This window comes from Balearica regulorum, chromosome 4 (genome assembly GCF_011004875.1).
Source record: "Balearica regulorum gibbericeps isolate bBalReg1 chromosome 4, bBalReg1.pri, whole genome shotgun sequence".
Classification (NCBI taxonomy): domain Eukaryota; kingdom Metazoa; phylum Chordata; class Aves; order Gruiformes; family Gruidae; genus Balearica; species Balearica regulorum.
This window is the reverse complement of record NC_046187.1, coordinates 30126173-30147370: the sequence shown is the minus strand read 5'-3', so window position 1 is coordinate 30147370 and position 21198 is coordinate 30126173. Positions and strand designations below refer to the sequence as shown.

General features: G+C 43.9%; 1 long non-coding RNA gene across 1 annotated transcript; it reads left to right on the top strand.

Annotated features, from left to right (window-relative positions):
* The first annotated feature begins 1027 nt into the window (after positions 1-1027).
* LOC142601714 (uncharacterized) lies at positions 1028-20946 on the top strand. The gene is made up of 8 exons (XR_012835282.1): positions 1028-4101; positions 10949-11098; positions 13750-13848; positions 14235-14305; positions 18231-18284; positions 18896-18967; positions 19172-19269; positions 20657-20946. It is a non-coding gene; the product is annotated as an uncharacterized LOC142601714 (long non-coding RNA).
* The last annotated feature ends 252 nt before the right edge of the window (positions 20947-21198 follow it).

The window sequence follows — 21198 nt, the reverse complement described above, 5'->3', positions numbered from 1 at the left end:
ACAAATGATCCCTATTTCCTGAGAGGGAGAAAAAAACCTCCCAGCCCAGAGCAGACTACAAGTGTGGAAAATGTGAGACTGAACACATTGGATTTTGGTAAATGTAAAACAAATGAAAACAGCAGCTTATAGTGGAAATTGTTGAGCCACCAGGAGTGCAGCAAAATGGCCAACTCCATAAAGATGTAAAAAGCTGCATCCAACCAACTAATGCACCCAGGTGCTTTTGTCTGTCCCCACCTACGGACAACCCAACAGCCACCAGCAGCTTTGTCATGCTTGGGTCACTGACATCAGACTTGACCGTCTGGGCACCAGCACGTGGAGGAAAGAGAGATGAAAAGTTTCTGCTACAAGACCAAACTTAATTTGCCTTGTTAAACCCAGCAGAAAAAGACTGAGGGGGATATGTCTGCTATCTTTACACGTGTCTGGGGAGGAAAACGAGCTGTTTGAGCGATGTGTCAATTTTGGCACAGGAATAAATTAGCATAAACTGTCTGTGAATTAACTTATTCTGAAAACTACATGGTTGGTGAGGGTTTTTTTGAGCCTGGGGCATGTGCATTCTGGGGAGACAAAAGAAACAACTGTGTTTTATACTGAGTCCGAGCCTTGTACGAGCTGTGCTGGCCAGCCAGCTGTAGCCCCGGTGACAGCCATCAGCGGCCAGTCTCAGACACCAATTGCGTCAGTAGAATAATAATATATTTTTTAAAAGAGCAAATACCCACAAAAACAAATCCTGGTATTAAATGACTAATTTTCTGATAGTTTTCAATAGGCTGGGGTTGTGTCAGTGCACGGGTGACTGTCAGGAGTCCTGATGGAGAAATGCAGCAAATTTCCTGATGATGTTCAGCCATCGAGCAATTAACTGCTTCTGATTTGCTGAGGAGAAAAATTGCCGAGCAACCAATAGGATCTCTATCATCCTTTCTGCAAACTTTAGTGGAAAAATTGCCTGTCCCCTAAGGTATTTTGCAATGTAGAAGTAACTCGAGCTTCAGCTGCCTGCAAGGGCCAAGCCTGCATTTTGTTATATTCCCCTCCTTGCCGTCATGCTGCCTAAGAGCCACACTCTTTTCTGGGGCTGGGATTTGAGCTGGTTTGGCTTTCTCCTCCTGGCCCCAAATTGTATTTACAATCGCAGTGTAGCTTAAGACCTTATTTTGCAGCATTGGAGAGTCCAGCAGCAAGTGCCGAACCCCCTGACAGGCCCCTGGGACTCTGCGCTACGTGCCTCAGCCTCCCAGCCTTCCGTCTACCAGATGTGCCGGTCTGCGAGGCCAAGGGAAATGGGCAAGTGAAAAGAAGTCTTCTGTGGTTTTCCGTGGTTTCACTATCTTGCCTATTTTGGGAGTGACTGGTTGTTTTTTTCTTTCTTTTTTTCTTTCTTTTCTTCTTTCTTCTTTTTTTCTTGTAGATGCCTTGGCATGCATCCCTGCTGGCATAGGATGCTTCCTCAGAAAGCCTTTGTTTTTGTGCTGGTCTGGATTTATTTTCCCCATGTGATGATTTTTCCTGGAACAGCTTCTGAGCACTGCTGAAGGTGCCTGGCAGACAGCCCGTCACAGTTGGGTCGTCCTGCCACACTCCGGTGCTGCTGATGCACCGAGACATTTGCTTTTGGGTGAAGCTCTTCCTGTCCAGCAAGAATTAGCAACTAAGATTTCCAGAAGAGAAACTCCCATGGCATATTTCTGTTTCAATTGAAGTGCTGTTTCCAAACTTGTGTAAGAAAAGGGCTGAAAATGGGAAATTTGGAGAGTGGTTTTAACCACCCCACAAAGTCTGCTGGTTTGAATCTCTGTTCTTCACATGCCTGTTTCAGAAAAGGCTGTTGTGCACTGCTGGAACATCATCGGTGTTAGAAGCACTGATAACTCTGATACCATAGGCTACAGAGAAATCGGTGGTTTCAATAGCCTAAGGAAAAAAGGGACAAAATCAGTCTGCACGTGGAAATCAATAGACATGTCAAGGTAAAGGGCAGGTAGTAAAGAAGTCTCCTCCCTGTGTTCCTGAAGTCCAGGCTTGGGCTCTGGCAGAGATGGTGAGGCTCAGGATGGGTGACAGCAAACGCTCAAACAAGCCAGACTAAAATAATCATGAAACTGAGTAAAAAGCAGAGGACTATCACAGTGAATTTTCATAAGTCTTGACCTTCTTTGATCAAAGCCTGAATAGACAGAAACATGATTTTTTGTACTAAAAAAAATCAAAAAAAAGTCATATTGACTCAGACCAAGGATCCAGTTGACTTAATATCCTGTCTCCAACAGTGACCAGCAACAAGTGTGTAAGAAGAGAAGCAAAACAGGTACCGATACTTTCCTGCTGTGCTCTCCCAGCCTTCAACAGTTCTACGCCAGAAATTGTATTTAATAAGCCTTCACAGACCTCTTTTTCTTCCGTGGATTTATGGAATTGGTTCTGGAACTCATGTGAAAGCCTAACTATCAAAATATCCCATGGTCTCTGCAGTTTAATTGTGATTTACATGAAACAGAGACTCCCTTTGCTTGTTTTGAGGTAACACCTGGTAATCGCATTTGGTGCCCTCCAGTTCTCACCGGGTGCGAGAGAGAGCAGATGATCGCTGCCTGGTGGGCGCCTTCCCTGGAGCCCCACTGAGGCTGCATCATCTCCACTGACAGTCTCCTCTCCCAGCTGAGGGGTTCTGCTCTGTCCACCTGAACGCAGGAGCTCCAGTCCATTGGCACAGCAGTGCAGTGAAGCCACTGGATACCATGTGCAAACTGCAAAGCTGCTTTGGTTGCTCATCCCGGGAGGAGGCCCTGGGTCATTTGTCTTTGTTCTCACCCCAGACACCCTGGTCTGGACCCTTGCCCCCTCTTCTCCCACCCCAGAGTGCCCCTGCTCTTCCGACAGCATCGCTGGGAAGTTGGGAATAAGCCTGAAAAACTTGGAGCGGAAATGCGATGTGTTTGCAGTTGAAGAGTATATGCAAAATATTTAGACTATTTAAGCAGTTGGCAAGCACTTTGGGGAATAACTTATCAACAGGCTGTCTCCCAGCTCTTCTGGGAAGGAGGAAAATGTAATTATCCTCATTTAACATTAGAGGCTGGGACATAGCATGAGCGTGTGCCTGGATGGTAGCAGTGTTGTGGCAGTCGTCTCCTCTCCCCAGCCCAAGCCAAGGCACCAGAACCTTCACCCTCCCTGACTGCAGCACGTGGTCAAAATCACTGAAATACTTGGGTTTCAGCTGTAGATATTACATCAAAAATACAAAACATACCTCTACATCCGAACAAAGCAACAACAGTGATGTTGGATCTCACCTGGGATCCAAATTTTGCCACTTAATATTTCTGCCTGTATAACACAGTGAATTTTAATGATTAAATCAAAAGCACAGCTGGAATTGTCACCAAAACATATGCCTGGGGACCCAATGTAGGACACATGACTAAGTAGCAGGTACTGGATTAATACTATCTTCACTCCTTAATCTGGCATGCCTCATGGCAGTAACTAGAAATAATTATAAAGATCATATTTCTAAGTGCAGGGTTTATAAGTCTTCTATCCCAAAGAATAGAGGGGTTTTTAACAGTCAATTTGGAAAAAAGTGTTGCCCATGCTTCTCTTCCAGCCTCTAGGATGTTTTCTTTTTTGCATGGTAACTGAGCTTTCTGGTCTCAATGTTACAAAACATTGGTGATGGCAGTGAAAGTCCCAGCATCTTGTGAATGTGCTGCGTGGGATGTCCTGTTATAAAATCAGTATTATGCTTATATTGTCTTTGAAAGGAAACACCCGCGGGTGGCATAAGGATGAGGACACACAGAAAGGAAACACCCGAGGGTGGCATAAGGATGAGGATGCACAGAAAGGAAATACCCGAGGGTGGCATAAGGATGAGGACGCACAGCACGTCTGCCCAAATGTCCTCATACTGCCCTGGTGAAGCACGAGGAAGACTGTCATTCCCGGTGCCCACCCTGCCCCCAGCATGCCCTGCCAGAGCCACCGCTGCAGGCAGGCGTCACATCCCTTAGGCTCACGGGCAGGTGGATGAGGAAAAGCCTTGGTTTATTTTTGGTGCAGCAAACCCCAGGAAAACAAAAGGTAAGTGGCTACAAGCCCTGGCTGGTTTTCTGCAGCCCAGAGTGGCTGGGACCATGGGGTGCATCGGCGGGAGGTATTTGTCTCCCCAGAGCCGGGGCACGGAGAAGCGACACTTTGCAGGGCAGCCTCTGGTCCATTAAAGTCAGCTAATAACTCGTGAAGGTACTTGGTCTGTCTGTCTGTCTGCTGCAGCTTAGGGAGAGACCAGTATTGCTTCAACATGCGTGACCCTTGCTTCCCTTTGCCGACGGGGCTCACAGGGCTCACCCAGACACAAGCAAGTGAGTCAAGTCTTTCCTCCCACAGACTGGACGGAGAGAAAGATGGGGGGGAGGCTGCTCTATTTTTAGCTGCCTGAGACATGCAGACCTCATGGTGATGGGGGGCAGATAATTGCATAATGTCATACTAAGATTTGCTATTTAAGTCTCTCTGGCCTCTTCCTTATCTCAAGTGCTGTACTAGCAGTTCCCGCTCTGAATGCCCGTAACCAAAATATAACGCGTTTTCCTGGAATTCATTACATGAAGTAATAGCCTATTTAACGAGCAGCTCTTCTCCATAAGCTGTTCTTCCTGAGTAATGCTTACAGCTCGGGGCTGCTGCGGTGGCTACGTCGGTATCGCCAGATCTGTTGTAGCCCCACAACCAAACCCATGGGGTGAGCAGAAGAGGGTCATTAACTGCTACAGAAGAGAGCTTGCTTTGGGGCAGATTCTCAAATATTGCTTTTATTGCCTCCACCTTGCTGCTGCCACTGCTATCGAGGGAAAGTGTTTTACACAGAAACTGCCCCTAAAAAAACCCTTTCCATCGATAACTTCAGCTTCTGTAGCCAATACGTTCTGGGTGCTTTCCTGCTGCTCTGACTCAAAGTGCACCCACGTATGCATCACCTGGCTGTCTGCAAAGGCAGCCGGGGGCAGGCGGGCAGGACCTCGGGCTTAGTCTCTTCCTTTCCACAACAAGGGTATTTCAGGTATATTTAAAATTCCTCATGACTCATTTAGGGATTTTATATCATGCCTGAACACCTGGCTATGTCTCACTGAGCCCCTCTGTACACTAAGTTTGTCATGGGTGTCTCTACACCTATTTCATGCTTTTTTTTGCCAGTAAAAACACGTTGTCCCAGTTCCACTAGCAGCACAAGAGGAGAGCTATGAAAGCAAATGAGGCTGTTGTACAGATAATGGACAATGGAAGTTGTAAGGCCCTTCAGTGGCATTATCTGGCGAAAAGCCACATATGTTACTGTAATTGAAGCAGCAATATCTTTTAAAAATATAACCCTTTATTCTCATGCTGCTCTAAAGCATTCAGAGGAAACAAGCGCGTTAAAAACGAGGCAGTGGCCCGCAGCTCCCAGGAATGTCCTGTGCCACATGCCACAGAGGTGCTCTTGGATTTCGGGTGACGCAGAGGCTATATCCAGCTCCCGGGCATCGGGGTGAATGGAAACACTTCTCGCCACATTAATAACAAAGGGCTAAACTCCAGCCGTCTAAACCCAAGCAGTGGGTTGGTAGTTTGGGGAGAAACCAGAAACGCTCGCTGCAAAGGTTTCTGTTGTATTATCCAAGAACCACGACAGATTTTAAAAAAGAAAGTAGATGAAAGGTCTCTCTATTTTTATACAGCAGAGTGAAAGTGTTAGGTATCTGCAGCAATGTATAGTCTGAAGGAAAGTGAAATCGAACCTGAGTGGCATAATGAGAAAGCGTCTGGCAAAGCCCAGTCCAGAGGAAAAGCAGCAGGGATCGTTGCCTTTTAAAATTTAATTTTTAAGATGAATATGCAACGGAACTGGAAGCTATGGCATAGCTAAAAGCTATTGTATAGTTGAGGCACACTGTTTTGGGGGAGAGACAGAGGTGTTGGCATTTTAAAGCATGAAATGTATGGACAAAGAAGAGAGACAAAATTTTAGTGGTGTGAGCTGAAACTTGGAAGAGTTGCACAGAGAGAACAGCAAGTGGGAATACGGTGGGGAAGAAGTAAGTGGGGAATAAAGGGAGGCAGGATGAAAACTGCCTAAAACTGGGACAGCAGGGTAACTTGGAAAATAATTCACGGTTGGTTTCAGCACTTGAGCCTTTCTGTCAGACACTCTTCTGCTACAGCTCTGCCACCGTGGAGGTATCTCGAGTTAATGTCAGGCTACACCAGAGTGGTTTTGCTCCCCCTTATAAATTGGGGCTGGGAAGGGCACTCCTGCATGGAAAGGGTTTGAAGAAACAGCTCTGAGTCAGGTAACACTTCTTTTTATCTCTCTGAGTTCCTACAAGAGATAAATAATGAAATATTTCAGTGTGAACAAAATAAGATGTGACAAGTGAGAAATCCTTCAAATACACTGCAAAGAAAGATTCAAAAGAATCTTTCAAATTGGGGAGGGGGGGGGGGTCGCAGATAATATGATTGCAGACGCCATCCCTTCAGCAGCCTGCCAGCGTGGCCTTTAAATGCTGCACACATATACATATTTTATATATATATATCTATGCTCAACTGATGCAATGAGAGAGAATTTGTTGGAGGGACTGATCTCTCCCTGGTGCTCCGTCCGGCTGAGCAGCATGCTGTAGGTCATTTTACCATGGACTGGCGGTTGTCACAGCCCTGCTGCCCCGGCATCCCCTCCGCGATGGCCCAATGCAGGCAGCAAGGGGAGCTTGGGGGTGCGAGAGCCTCTGCCGTTCCTCCGCTTACACGGGCTCTGGTTCGTGCTGTGCCTCACACCTTCCTCCTCCCAGCTGAGATTTATCTCACCCAGCAGAAATGGTGCTAAGAGGCTACAGGGCTATTTTCACAGGAGGAAATCTTCAGTTCGCATCTGTAGTTGATGCAGTTGTACAAGAGGTATCTATGGGGTTTCTCAGCCGCTTTTATTTATGTAGGAGACACCAAAGAGGTGTAGTGCTTTTTTTCAATATCTCAGATATTCATAAGCCACAACTTTGAAGCCTGAAAAAAATCTCTAGCACAGTTTTCCAGCCTTAGTACATTGTTATACCTGGACATTATTTATTTACATCCAGAGTCAAAAATGCTTGATGGTTGCTACCAGGTGAAAATAAGATACCTGCAATCACTGGAGCTGCAGGTGATAGTTGAGTTGAATTTCTTCTGCAAAATTGCTGATGATGATAAGTTTTGCTGCAGCCAGTAAGAAGTACAGAACTGGCTTCTAACAACCTTGTTGCTACAAAGCAGCGTGGGAGAAAATTACGAAAGTTATCAGGAAAATTATTAAATCCTATAAACAAGGAAAATTAACTTTTTTCTGCTATGGCTTTGAAAGCTTGCCTTTGAAATACTAATAGTAATATAAGAAGCCACTAATAGGTCAGTAACTATGAGGTATGCGGGAAAATTAAGCTTTTAATCAAGATGCTCCTTGGTTGTCATGCTCTGCGTCCCAGTGATTGATGTACTTTGCCAAGGCTGTCTTGCCACTTACGGTGCCGTTACCATATTATTGCTGGTGTTAATATGTGCTTGCAATCACACCAGATGAGGGAAATAGATGATAGACAAAATTTATAAAAAGACAGAAAGGATACTCTGCCACTCTGTCTACTATCAAGAGCTGATTCTTCAGTGCAGTAAAAAAATCCCAGTCTGATCAGTATTCATGGTCATCCATCATGCTGCTAGAAGATAATGGATGAGATAGCAGCAGGAGTTGCTATTAAAGCAGTAGGTGTAGAAAATGTAACTATTAATAATAATTAATAATTTTTCCACTTATTGCTTCCAGGGTCTTTTCTGGGAGAGAGTGCAGCTCTCCATTAGTTGTGTTCAGAGATACAAGGGAGTTTATCTAGAGAAGAGCTATGTGCTAATTGAAGAGCAATCAGTCCTCTAAAACCAGACATTTTTGAAGTGGTGCTTGTTACTCAACTCGTAGTTGCATGTGCTCTGACCTGCAGGAGAACCAATAGTGGCCACGCACCCTAAATGCAAAGTGAGCACAAGCAAGAAAAAGTTGAACTCAAATTGCTGGTTCTGTGCTGTGCTCTTTCAGAAGGATACTTTTTATATATATATATATATATATATATATGAGCTATTATTCAAACATATTGCCCAAAGAGAAGCAATGTTTCCTTGGGGATTACCAGACCCCCCTTCTTTTCCATTTTTAACTGGTAAAAATGGAAACATTGCTCCAAGAGTGTCTCAGGATCCCATCTGTTACCTAAAGCTGAGAGATGGAGGAACTGGAGGTCAAAATTTGAGTTCAGCTTCCTGTGAGAAAGCAGAGCTGAGATTTCCTTAAACATGTTAAAGCTTTGCTTTATATGGATTGTTTGTCTCCCAGTTCTCATGAAATACTTCTAAAGGAAGTATTTACATCTTAAAAGCATTCTTCCTTGGTTTCCATGCTTCCTCACTGAAGGTAACAGAGTCAATTGCATCTATGGCTTGGCAGTTCTCCCTTTTTTTTTTCATTTTTTCCTTTTGCTGTTTTCCAGTGCTTTCCTAAACATAGCCAAATTTTGAAAAGCCGCAGCATAACAAAGCAAAATGATGGAAAAGGATCTCTGGGCCATGTAGCAGAGCGAAGGGGGTGAGTAGGAGGAAAGAACACAACAGGAAATCCAGCCTTTTCTGCTTTGATAGAAAACAAACAAAACTGAAAAATCTCTTCAAAATAAAGTATTCTGCATTCAATTTTTTTTTTGTGCAAAAATGGAATACAAGAAGAAAAAAATCTGTGGCCAGCTCTGCTCCTGGTCCATGAAATCTCAGCCCCCTTACAGTTTGAGCAAGAGCAAATTGAGAGGTAGCCTTAAAATGCCGTTGGCCTCGCATGATTCGAGCAGCTGAACTAAGCTGCCTGATTACATTTTTGCAATATATATTTTGCATTGAATACTCAATGGCTATTTGCCTAATGGAAAAGAAAATGGAGAACATATGGGCCAGATTAATAGGGAAAAAATTGGACTGTTTTTTCTTTTTCTTCTGCTGGCTTGGTTCCACCTACTTTGATGGAGTTACTAACAGTTTATGTTGCCTTGCAATATGTATAGCTAGCAGAGTAGGACTAAGGTAAAAGAGTAACAGGCATTTCAGGTGTACAGGGCAGTTTGGGGATTGGAGGAGAGCTTAAAAACATAGTAGAGAGGAATGCATTCACTAAAATTGTGCCTAAAGTTTGCTTTTTCTCTGCAATAAGAAATGAGCAGGTACAGCATCCCCTTCCCCCTCTGCTCTCTGGGAGGGGAGACCTTGGAGCCTCTCCTCTTCAGAGAAGGGTTCCAGCGCACCTGGCTGCCAAGGAGGAGCTAGACATTGCAGGAAGGGAGCTTTGAGGGAGTAATTTCTTTCATTTAAATGGCAAAAGTAGAAAAGCTACACTGAAGCTTTCAGGTTTGGTTTGCTCAGCTATGAAAAAGGACAGAGCTTGACTCATGGGTTGTTAATTGCCATTGATGGATAAACAAGAAACAAGATAAACAAGGCTGAGTTATTTGTAATTTAAGGTGGGGTTTTTTTCCAGTTCACTTGATCTGGAAATCAGTGAGACACAATAAATAGAAAACCATGAGGGTATCATTCACAGAGTCGCTTTTCCTAGTAGAACCATGCTTTAAATCAGTGGGACTGTCAACCCCCTGACACAGTCAGGCTGTAAATACTCAGTCATCGCTTCACTCGGGGTGCAGGGGAGTGATGAGAAAGGAATGACCAAAAGCTTTCCCAGAAATACGCTGCCCTGAGGATTCATTTGTTAAATAGAGGCTGTGCCAATGCGTTGTTCTGCCAGCCTCGTAGCTCTATTGAAATGTTGCAGCTGATTTATTCTCAGCATCTGCATTCCCACATGTGAATTCTGTATCTTTCTTCATTTGCCTTCAAGATCTATAGACCATGGCTGAATTTTACAGGATGCTGTGTGCAATGGTGCAAGGCAAAGACAAATTTGCTCTCTCCCCTTTTCAGCTAGGCTGAGTGCTCTTTTCTTATGCTTTAAAAACATGTTGGGTTTGTTGGGGGTTTATTTTGGAAAAGGTGAAAAAAAAAAAAAAAAGAGTTTGCAAAGCTTTATCCACTGTCTGTAAGTCTCCAGGAATTAGTCCGGGTACCAGCCTTTTGCGATGCATGTGACTGGTCCTGTTTGTTTGGGCTGGTGTCTGAGGATTAAGAGATTTGGGAAAACTCATTTGCTCTTCCATTCTTTCATGAATCTCGCAGTTGCTTTGGCTGGTTTTCTGCCTGCCTGAAGCGGGGAGATGGAAACAAAGATGTGCGAGTCTTTACATCGTGCTCCTCACAACCACCAAAACCTTCCACTTGGCAGGCACCAGCAGGACGCCTGTACGATGGGCTTGCACCCAGTCTGGCTTTTTCCTAGCTGCACTTTTGGAGTTCATACCGTAATATTGATGTTGAGTGCTTCACATCAGCTGAAAAGTCTGACTCCAAGTGTTTTTCTGCTATGCTATTGTACAGCTGCTAAACAGGCCCTGTCAGGAAGCACAGCTGTATACCTGCTGCTAAAAGTGGTCACTGTTTAATTCATTATAGCTGCTTCTTCAAACTGGTAAAAAGAGAAGTTTCTATTCTTAGGCTCATTATACATCCACAGTTAGAAGTACATTTTTTTTTACTGAAGGTCACTAGAAGCCACTTTTTGCACCTCTGGTTGCTTTTATTATCAGATGCTGTTACAGGTTTACAGCAAACTTAGTCAACTTGGAAGTTGCATGTTACTGTATCTAAGGCTGCGAGTTGCTTTTTATGCAAGTGAACCAACATCCTCTAGCAGAACTGGTTGCCAGATTGCTGTGAAAGCGGCAAGGCCTGTAATTGGTGGGGTTTTGCGCTTTGTCAGCAGACGTGAATTCCTTGAGGTTCGGTCTCCTTCCCCGCTGACATCATGGCAATGAAGCGGTTTTGGTAGCTGTTCTTCACGGGCGCAGCTGTGGACAAGCGAACCCTTGGGCATAGACTGCAGCTTCGCCCACCGGCGTTCTCCTCCCAGGTACCCATTAAAGTCCTCCCAACTGTGATTTGGGATAACACTAGGTGTCATCAGTGAAGTTTCTTTTTCCAGCAGTAACATCTGCATTCGAGAACCCGCGGCAATGCTGTTGATAGAGTATTTGCCCAGGATCTTGATGCGTTTTTACAGGAAAGCCAGGAAGAGTCTCTAAAATCCCCGTCTCAGACAAGTCTAGCCAAGAGTTCACGTTGTCCAGTAAAAACCATGTCAGGATTAGGTTTGATTTTTAAGTGCATAGAAGGCTATGTTTTAAAGCCTTCTTTTATGAAGAATGAAAACATTATTAAAATACCAAGTGAAATAGAGTTTTTCCTTTATTTGTTCTTTAGTTATCAGTTAGATCTTATTGAGGATTTTTTTTTTCCTTTTCTCTCTGTTGCTCTTTCTCCTCTCTGCATGAATCGCTCCCTGTTGCAGTACTGTGTCCCTAAAATAAAAAGGGAATTAACTTGTTGTTCAGAGAGGATATTTTCTGTCGCTGAGACGCGAACAGCAGTGCATCTGCACAGCTTAACCTCCTGGTCCAAGAGGAACTTTCTGTCCCCAAAGAGGGGAGGGACCTCACTAAAAACCTGGGTTTTAAAAAAAAAAAACAACACCAAAAACCAAAAACAACAAAAAACCCCAACAACAAAAACCACCCACATAAAAATTACAAGGAGAACAGAGACAAATGCAAGGAGCTGAAGCTGCCCCAACGACTTTCAAAGAGGTTAAAACTCCTCAGGCAGGAAAAAAAAAAAAATCTCCTTTTGCCTCTGCTCTGACTTCACTGTCCGCTGCTGAGTCCTCTAAACCCCAGAAAAGAAAAGGGGCTTTTTTTGACCACAAGGAACTGGCCACTTTTTTCATTCTGAATAATGATCCTTTCTCTTTTTCTCTCCCTCCTGGTCATCTCCAGTGATAAGACTACTAGGATGGAGGTGGCAGCCAAAACCAGACAAACTCCAAAAAGAGAAAAGTCATTTTATGTATTTTCCACTTCTTTTTCTAGACATGCATGTGTATTATTAATACTAATAGAAGAGTTTTTTCAATACACTCTAGGTAGCTAGGATTTTTATTTTCTTTTTTGGAGATCCACTCTCTGAGCTGCTAGGAATGAGGGAGTTTCATCTGTTTGTGTTTAGGGATTAAACTCACCATAGATGCTCCAAATCCTCAATTAAGTTCTTGCAGGTGTCAGCTGTAGTGGCACTAGAGACTTCCAAATCCTGGCACCCACACAGTCTAGCCATAATTTAGGTTCAAAAACCTTTGTAACATCACATTTCACAGCAGAGTGTGCGCTCTGGGCTAGAGAAAATCGGGGCCCGAGAAAATCGAGATAAGGATAGTAATTGGAAGAGGTAACGGGCAAAACATTGACTGAACGTAACTTGAGAGTGATATAGTGGTGAAGGGACTAGAGGTAGATTTTGTGTGTAGATTGTCCACTCTTGTTTGGTGTTGTGATAGTGTTGTTTTGATTTTGGTGTGGGGAATTCTTTTTCTTTGTTGATGTGATTAGTGTTTGTGAAGTTTTGTGTTGAATGTATATTTTAATGATAATTCTTAAATTTGCCTCCCGTACCAGCTTTGGCAATATTTCACACCTCCTCTATAAAAGGAGTGTGGCTCAAGTGGTAGCATCTATAAACTAAGATCTATATTTGAGCTAAAATCTTATCTAGCATCTATGAAACTAAAGCAAACTCTCTTCGCAGAGTCTGAAAAGTAAATGTATGGCCTAGTTCAGTTCTCCTTAGCTGACTGGCGCAAATTCTTTATTAGACAGTAAGAATACATTTAACTTGTGAAAAAAACAAGAAGCCTTTCAGGAAATTGCAGAGCATGAGGAATTAGCTGTAAGCAGAGGAGATGGCAGCACCTGTGGGAGAGCATGCTGCCACGAATAGAAATTGGCACAATAAAGCTTAGAGAGTCGCAAATGATAAAATATTATGGTTAAGCAGAGAAGCAGGTTTTGAGATGACCCTGATAGGAAAAGGACCGCTACATAGAACAGTGCTCGCTGACGTGATCCTGTGTCATGATCTCCAGTAACCATCCAGTTTCTGCAGCTACTTCCTAACTAAAATGGTTTCGAACCAGCAGGTTTTCCTCCCCATCTGATGAAGAAGCAGATTTTTCTCCCCAGTCTGGCTCGCTTCCCCAGCCTGAATGACCCTAGGTGGTAACTCTCAGCCACGCATGCTGCTGAGCACTGGCTGCACTTCACAAAGCCGGAGGTAAGGCGGGCAGTGCGGTTCTCAAGGTGGCTGCAACTAAACACCGAGTTAATTTCAAGAGAAAGTTGATGCTTCTGGAGAAGCAGGGATTGGAAAAAAATCATGCTTCACTGTTTACATTTTGTCCTCTATTGTAGAGCTGGCCATTTTTTTCAGTTCTTTGCCCATATCTTTGTCTCTGATTCAGCTCTCAAGATAGTCCTTAACTAATAACGTGCCTTACAAATCACTCTTAAAAGAAGAGATGCACAAAAACTATTGTGGACCTATGGTATGCATTAGCTCAGGCACTTTTTTTCCTCCTTTAAGTTTAGCTGGAATACACTTTTTTTATTTCTATTGCTCTGAACTATCTATTGTCATCTATCTACAGAGATGACAGGGTTGCCTCTCATTTAGGTGTCCCAGGTGGACAGCAACAGATAGCGGAGTGATTCCAACAAATTCACCTACAAATCCCGTGATGTCTTCTCCTCCACTGCCACGTTCAGCACACAGGTAGGAAGCTTTGTTTCTCTGATTCTCGTCTGCTTCCCCATCATCAGTCTGTTTCCCTTTTCCCCCCTATGTTGTTTCCATCCTTGTGAAACTGCTTCCTTTAGCACTGAAAAAGAAAAAAAGTTAAAACCCTATGGCTTTCTCACCTTTTTTCTAGTGAGCAATCCCTACTTTTAAAGTAGGAAGTGTTTGTGTTCAGCTCTTTGCCGTTGTTCCTCTGTTCCTGCTGAGATATGCTGGTATTGGTCCTTTGGGTGTAGCTTTACTCATCTGCAGAGGGAAGAAAGCAGTTAGCTACCTTTAAAGGTGCTCAAGATCCATTTTTGAGGAACACCTATGGGAAAAGGGAGAATTCTGTTCAATCTTTTTCACCTTATTCACCCCAGAAGACCCTGGGGCTGGTGGTGAGACCTTGGGAAGAGACCGTTGTCCCTTGGAAGAAGGGTTCTAACCAAATGTCAGCAAACTCCACCCAGTCCCCTTCAAATCTTAAAATTAATACTTTTTCCCTTCCTTTTACTGTAAGCCACAAGGAATTTATGGACATTTATGTACATGGCCTAAACATGCCTTTGAGTGGAATTGAAAGATGAGAGCAAGCAAAGAGATAAAGAGTAAACACTGAGAGCGTAGGAGATGTTTTTTTAAAGTACCAAGGACCTACAGCTATCTTTCCATTAAATCCCTTCCATCATTTGGATAGGCTATTATTAGAATAAAGGTACACAAAGTCTTCTGCATCCATTACGTAAAGGCCACCAATAAATCTTGTTCGGTTCCTTGCTGGCCAATGCCGTTTCTCAGTAGAGAAATTTCATTATTGCCCTGGCGGTTGTTGGCTGTGTCTCTGGCAGCCTGCAGTGGGAGTAATATGCTGCCCTTCTGCTGTGGGATCATTTTGCATTCGCTGCGGGGATGCGTCCAAATGAACGTGCAAGCAGCAAATGGAGACTCACACCTCCTGCCTACGCACGAGCTTAGATCAAGCAGCAAACCTACCCCCAGTTTGTATATAAATAGAATTGTATTTAAAATCCAAACACCATTAGCTTACACAAATTGTGTATGCCAATCATTCTAAAAATTCTTTCCAAGCAAGCAAATCCTCCGTAAATCTAAGAGATAATCAAATACAATGTCTTGCGGTCACTTTACACCTTCGGTGACCCCATCAAAGCATGCCAGTGCTTTGCCAAAATCCATGACTCTGTTTGCAAACTTTAACTGTTCCAGAAAGTTTGCGCATCTGATGCAATGTTACTTTTATTAAAACTCCTGCTTGTTTTAGTTCCTCCTTTTAATTTAGCTAGGGTCAAGCCAGGTTTCTAGCCATTGGAATAAAGTTGAAAGTGAAGTTGAAGGATCACTTCTGGAATGATACAGGCTGTATCTTGTCTTTAGCTAGAGAAATTGATACTTCCCAAAGATATGGAGAAGAGGGAAAAGCCATAAATGAGTAATTTATTCCCGGTATTTTAAATGTTTCAAGGGTTAAAGATTATGTTCGATATCACAAATTTTTAAGACAAAGTGAAAATGTAAAATTATTCAAGGCCATTCCCCTCTGAAAACCGCTGTCCTCCAAAACCGATTAATCCATATAAAGGGCAAGTGTGTATTATTCTTCCTGATAACAGATACAATAGGTTCTGCAGTCTGAATGATATCAAAGCACCTCACAAGGTATTTGTCAAACTTTTTGTCTTGGCTTTAACAATCCCAATTCATGGATGAGTAATTGCAGCTTTCCGCTGGGAAGTTACAAGGCTGTGAGAAAAGAGGCACTCCTGGTTTTGCTCCTAAAGAGCAAACCTGCATCACAACTGGCAGTAGATACCAACCCTTTGTCATTCTCAACACATGAAGGGAGATGTTTAAGAGAGCGAAACGCTCCCTAAGGCAGAAGAGACCAATTCATGGTTCACAACCCACATCCAGCTACGAAGAGGTTGGGCAGCAATCGCAAAAGACACAGGCTGAAACAAACAGCCAAAACTGGTTTCCAGGTTCAGCAGTTTTTCTTTCCGATTAAGAACGAGGAGGTAGCAGTAAGTTTGATGGGCCAGGCTGCTCCTATTTGGAGAAATCTGAAGGTGCTTCAGAAACTGCATTTAAATTAAGAACTTTGTCTGGGGCTGAGAAGAGGATCCACCCGTATTCAAGTACGTGAGGAATTCACAATGCATTTTCTTTAAATTTGATTTCTCCTACAGCAACTCAGCTTGCGTTACACAGCCTTGTTCACCACTTTTCTAATCTGCTCATGCCACACAGTGTTTTGTAGACAGACCAAACGCCATCCAGAAAAATCAGTGAGGTTGCCTTGTCCCAGCTGCTCTGAAGTTTGCTCCAGGATTTCAATCCTCTGATGGCTGCAAGGCTTCCAATGCCCAGCCTTAATTTATTCCGCCCTCTCTCTGGGTTAAGAATACCCCCTCACACTCCGTAGTTATTTATCATCAAAAAGAAGAAAACAGATGTTTTGCATTAGCACAGCCAATGGGGTATGTAATACTTCTGTTTCAAAACTTACCCTGAGTAACTCGGCACAAAGCCCTCCGGCAGCCCCATAGGTCCCTTCTCAACATTGTTTCAAAGACTCGTGAGTTTCTTTGAAATTTCCCATTTGGGAGTTTCTTACCAACTTTGCACTTTTTTGTAGACATTCCCATTTCCTGCAGTTCATTTAATAGCTTCCCAAGCAGTCCTAGATCTGATGCTTTCCTGAAATGCAAGGAGATAAAATCTACTTCATTTCTGCAGTCTAGCTAAGGGACTCTTGTATCCAGGAGAGCTATGGAGTGCGTCCTACAGCACCTGTTTTGAGCCAATGATGTGCTTCATTTTGTCCTATCTTTCATTCACACCTGTATCTACCTCCATTGTATGAAAAGCTTCTTTACAGTCCTGCATATTTCTGGGCATGCACTAACTATATATGGCTGTTAAGCTCACCTTTTTCCCCACGCGTTTGCTCTTAAGTCAGACCTTACTAATACCACCTCAAGCGACTGATCGCCACTTGCTAGGGACGCCCACAATTTTGGGAGTTGCGGTTTGGCGTGCCCACCTTGCCCAAGGCTGCTTCAGCCCCAGCAGGTGGGTCTGGTGATGAGAGCTGTTCCTGGCAGAGCGGGGACCTGCCCCGGCCTCTGGATCGGTGGTGCACCTACGCAGGGATTAAGGCATTCCTGACACAGCCGATTTCCTACGAAATCACTCATCAGGTTAGCCAGAACATGCAAGTTGTGCTGACGGACCGCCCAAATCATTGAAGAGAGATCAGTGAGGCAGGATGGGGGAAGTTATGCAAAACTCTGGCTAGACAGATCCAAAAAAAGAAAAAACATGAGCCCACACCCTCCGTCTGGCGATCCCGATGACTGAAAAACAGTGGAAACATGTTTAGTTGCCAAAAAGAGAGCTTCACTCCTTACAAGGAGCTGTGTACATTCATCCCTGTCTTTGTGGTCCTCAAACACTTGCATCTCCAGCAACAGGAATGAAAGGCTGGTTGAAAGTCACAGGAATAAAACGCGAGTTTCCTGCCATCACTCATCCTTTACCTCTTCCTTTCTCGCTGAATAGATAAGGAGGTGGTTCACTCCAGAAGGGTTTGTTTGCTTTATGAGGCATTTCAAGCAGAGCGCCCAAGGCTGTAAGGTTAACGCTGCGGGCCAGGGTGTATTGTTCTCAGAAGTCAAGTTCTGATTTGTGCTAGAAGGAAAAAAGTAATTTCTCATGCTGTTTTCCCCTCTCATAAATAGAGCTGGTTAGAGGCATTTATTTTTTTTTGCAAAAGTTTGGTGAGACATGGAAAATGTGCTCTGTTCTGTTTGCGTTCAGCTCCCCTCATCTTTTTTAACAGCAGCTAGTTTGAAATAAGTCTGACTATCCTGCTCTGTAGCACACATTTTGGCTTATGACATTTTGAAGGTATTTTATGGTATGTCTGTACTGCATACACAACATGTTATTTTCTTAAATCTATCATCATTTTTTTTTTCTTCTGCCCTTCCTGCCAGCTAAACAGAGATAACTGAATCTGGATGTAAATTTTATGGGTGGAGAGGGAAGGAAAAGGGGAGGTGGAGGGAGAAGGAGCAGCAAATTGTTTTGCAAAAAGCCTCTGGGCTGGAGCCATGCTTTTGTTTGAAAACAGATATATACCCAGTGACTGCTAGCATCAAAAATAACATAATGGTAATAATCTATGAGAAGGCCTAAGTTATAGGTCATCTAATAAAAGCTCCTACGGCTCCTAAGTGTTCTTTGCAGCATGTTTGGTTCACATTGTCTCAGTCCACATGGTTGGTGGGATGAGGGAAACCAGCCCATAGAGGCTAACCTGGTAATTTTTGTACGTGTCTCTGTCTCCCCAGAAAACTGTCACTAATCCACGGGCGATTCCACTGAGCAACAGGACTTGAGGTTAGGTGAGCACTGCTGCCCTGCTAGCGCCAAGCCTGGGACCTGGCTGGGGTGGGAACAGGAGAGCAACCTGCCCTGGGGAGGGCCAGGCTCCACGTGTAGGGTCTGGGTCGTGCCCCACAGAAGGAAGCTTTTGGAGGAGATTTTTTCCCTGCTAGGCTAGGAGTGGCGGAAACCCTGTGCACAAATGAGAGGTGAAACTATTTTTATAGCCACTTGTGCTTGCACTTCCCTGGATTATTCAGATACTGCAGTGATGAATGCGGTAATGCTTGCAAGTTACTCGGCTACTACGGTGTTGCAAGCTATATGAGGTAATACAGAAATATTTCATTCATTTCCAGGGACCAGCTCACTGGCCCTTTTCCAGCAGCGCTGTAAACTTGTAAAACTGATGGATCAGTTTCCCAGGGGTCTTTATTACCAAGACTTCTGACTTCTCAGCAACTGGAACAGCCTTGTAAACTATTCAGACCATGCAAGATCCTTAAAATAAGCTTACAATTAGTGTTCCCTAGGGTTTTGTGCTGGGCTGCTTTTCCCAAAGACTCTTTTCTGTCAGATTTAGCACAGGAGAATTGGATGCAACTCTCTTGGGTCTTATCTCTGTCAACAGGAAAAAGGTACTTCGGAATGAAATTAAGTGCTACCGCTCCCTTCCTCAAAGGCGAAACACACTGCAATGACTGTAAGTAAGTTATGTCTCAGGTTGATTTGACAAATCCCAGCCTTTGAGATGACTTGGATCTGGTTCCAATGAGGCTTAGCATAAATATGTGTATAACTGAGTTTCAAACGTAGTTCTACACGCGAATTAAACTCTAAGAAACACTGCTAATTTGACTTTTGTCATATAAAATCCGAACTGGTGTATGCCTCATGTCTCTCTCAGCTGTTCTGCTTTGCTATCCCCATCCTTCCATGTCGTTCAGGCAACTGGTTCCAGAGTGAAGCACTCTTCTGTTTGCTGATGTGCGGTGCACAGACCAGGTACATCACCATTACACATGGGATACAGGATTAATTCCTTTTTTTTTTTAAAAAAAAAAGGGTTGCCCTTTAGAGTGATTCTGATTTTGAAAAATGAAACAATATTTAGTTGTATATACAACAATAATATGTATATAACATAACGCTATACTGATAACTTTTTTTTTTTTTAACAAAAAAGGAAAAAAAACCCACAACCACTGCCCATGCATGCTTCTGGATGATAAAAGCTATTCCCTTCCCCTTCAGTTTCAGGCAAATAAAAATAAAATGGGAGCAGAACCACTTTGTTCCCTGGCCCTGCCCCTGGGTGTATAAATAGCAGGTGCCCCTGCCCCCCGAGTGACTGCTGGAGTGCCTCTCATTCCAGAGATCCTTGGCCACCCTCTTATCAAAACAGAAAGGCTGACTTCACTCCCGCACTCCGCTGATTGATTTCATGTTGGAAACAGGTAACATGACAGCTTCCATTGTCCTTGAATTAGCCACCTACTTCCAGAGGTCAAACAAACAGGCTGAAGGTCCCGAGACTCGCTTCAGCTAATTGCTGCCAAAATTCCTTCTCCACAAAATGAGCAGAGGTTGGAGCAGTCCCAGGTGACAAATGTTCTCCAGAGAGACGGACAGAAACCACCCCGGGCAGGCTAACAAGGGGTATCGAGCTACAGCACTGGGGAAGAGGCGAAATGCAAGACAAAGCCCAGTGCCAATTTTAAACTTAGGAGCTGGAGCCGCAGAAAGTTTCTACTTGATTTTAACAGGCTTTGAAATCTCAGTCAAGCTGATGGTGGACCTTGAGCGACAGCATAAGGACAAGGCTGTCTGATTCAATCTTGGGGCTCAGGAGGCTCAGTTTTACACGGGGCACTGGTATGGCCCTTTATTTGCTGAAAGTTTCCTAGCGGCATCAAAATTTCCTAGCGGATTTCTGCTTTTGTATTTCTAGAAATTAGTTTAGAGACAATGAGCAGTGGCTAAAACTTCTTGCTCTTCCTACCCCTCCCATCTTCACTCTTTTTTTTTTTTTCTCTTCCCCCAGCTTTCTAGCTGTTGCTTTAATTAGTCTCTAATATATGTTTCTATCATGTCGCACTGACACGGCAGCTACTGCTGTGCAACCTGGGTCACGCATTTGACATGTATGCCGTGCCAAAGATGACTGATGCCACCCTCCTGTCACTGTCATATTTTCTTTAAAATGAAAGCTTACAGAATGAGGGGATTGTATTGCTATGTTTTAGAGGATTGTCCTCATACAAAGAGAAGGAAAGTGCAGGCCTGTGCCCGGCTAATACATTGCAGGCAATTCACGCGCCTCCAAAGTACTGTCAGCTCCTGTTTATCCCTGGATTGATTAATCTGACTACATGACGTGGTTTATCCCCAGCTGGCAACTAAGCACCATGCGGCCACTCGCTCGCTCCTCCGCCCCACCCTGGTGGGATGGGGGGGGGGGAGAATCAGAAGAAAAAGATAAAACTCATGGGTTCAGATAAGGACAGTTTATTGGGACAGCAAAGGAACAGGAAAAGAACAACAACAGTAGTTGTAAAAGAATATACAAAGCGGGTGATGCACAATGCAATTTGCTTACCGCCTGCAATCCGGTGCCCATCCTTGTTGCCTCGCCAGCCAGCTACCCCCCCTTTTCATACTGGGCATGATGTCGTATGGTATGGAATATCCCTTTGGGTCAGCTATACTGGCTGTGTCCCCTCACACACAGATCCTTGTATCTGTATCCCAGCCGAAAACCAGGACGCTACATGTCCTGCCTGTAGCTGCGCAGATGCTGTGGACTGCACAAGGTGGCGTGTACAGCCAATTGCATTAGGTCCTGCTTCACTTGCAGTTGTTTATATATCGTCCATCCTCTACAGGAACCGGCTTATATGTTTTTCCGTAAGTGAGTAAAGTTCTTAGAGAATA